Raw genomic sequence first — 1,512 nt, 5'->3', positions numbered from 1 at the left:
GTTCTGAGTAGCTATATAACATTGCAACCTAGGATGCACAGCTATTCCTCATTTTCTAGTATGCCATACTACGTCAGTCTTTGTGTCTGGGGTGCATAGCAAGGGTCAGTCCAATTTCCAATCCAGCCAATAGTTATTTTTTTGTTTTTGTTTTAAGATTGATTTGTGGTCTCCCCTCCAGCTGCTCGAGGGGGAGACTTGGCTGGGGACCTCTTCCACATCTCCTCCCTCTAACTCCCCTTTTCCCAGGACTCATCGGACCCGGGACCCAGGATGGTGTTCCCCTTCCTTTACCCCAACACCATGCATCTTACAACTCGGATTAAGATCACAGAACTGAACTTCAACTCATATGTGCCCTCTGTGTGGGATACTTCATCGATGCCACTACTAATGCAGAATGTCCGCATTCCTTCTGCAAAACCTGCATCGTCTGATACCTGGAGACCAACAAATACAGTCACCTTGCGACTGGTACAGGTCCATAAAACAAGTCCGCTGCTGAACATCAGGTCAGACAAAACCCTTCAAGACATCGTATATAAACTAGTCCCTGGACTTTTTAAAGATGAGATGAAACGCCGGTGAGATTTCTACGCAGCCTATCCTCTCACCGAAGTCCCCAGTGGCTCCAATGAAGACCGTGGTGAGGTCCCAAAACAGAAGAGGTCCCTGAGTGATGAGAAAATTGTTAGCCTCTCCATTAAATTATACGAGGGTGTTAGGGACAGGCAAGAGAAGCAGGGCTCCCTGGAGACCGGGGACGGGGACAAGGAGAAAACAGGGGCACGGATTTTTGCGATGCCCAGCGCCATGACGTCATGCTTCTTGCCAATTTCTCCCTAACAAGACAGATGTGCTCAGCAAGTGTACAGTGGAGGATGAACCTGTTGGAGAAGGAATGGCCCTTTTCCCCTGAAGTACCCTTGTCCAGCCGGCCTACTGTACCCTCTCCTTCAGAAGGCACCAACACCAGGGGGGCATCCAATTGCGAGCTGGTCAGCGACAAGGCCCCCAGCCCCTCCACCCTACCTGCCACCTCCTCCTCCCTGCCCAGCCCTGTGACTCCCTCTCATGGCTCCCCCAGCTCCCATGGGCTTCTCCCAGCCCCACATCTGCACCAGAGGGCACCGCAACCAATAGTGGCACTTCGAACTGCCTGCAGACACCGCCATCTACCAGCAGGGGGCGCAAGATTGTCAATGGTACCCCAGTCCAGTCCCTTCCCTTAACCTGAAAACTAGGGTTTTCCTCCCTGCTATTTGTGCAGCCTCACTTCTCTGCCTCCTCACTCTTTTTCTTGACTTCACCTCTTCTCTCCTTGACCCAAGCTCTCTCTACCCCACCCCAGAGGCGTGTGTGTGTGTGTGTGTGTGTCTGTCTGTCTGTCTGTCGGGGGGGGGGGGTGGTTATAAACAAATAAACGAATGAATGAATGAAAACCAAATATACATACTTATTTGCAATGGACCAACCAGATTAACTTATAAGCTGCAGGAAACAGAGACCTTA

At 50.9% G+C, this 1,512-nt stretch overlaps 1 pseudogene; it reads left to right on the top strand.

The window, feature by feature from the left end:
• The first annotated feature begins 303 nt into the window (after window positions 1–303).
• LOC114032738 lies at window positions 304–1,237 on the top strand (annotated as a pseudogene).
• The last annotated feature ends 275 nt before the right edge of the window (window positions 1,238–1,512 follow it).

This window comes from Vombatus ursinus, unplaced genomic scaffold (assembly GCF_900497805.2).
Source record: "Vombatus ursinus unplaced genomic scaffold, bare-nosed wombat genome assembly UNPS02000580.1, whole genome shotgun sequence".
NCBI classification, from domain to species: domain Eukaryota; kingdom Metazoa; phylum Chordata; class Mammalia; order Diprotodontia; family Vombatidae; genus Vombatus; species Vombatus ursinus.
This window is presented reverse-complemented; position numbering and strand designations above follow the sequence as displayed.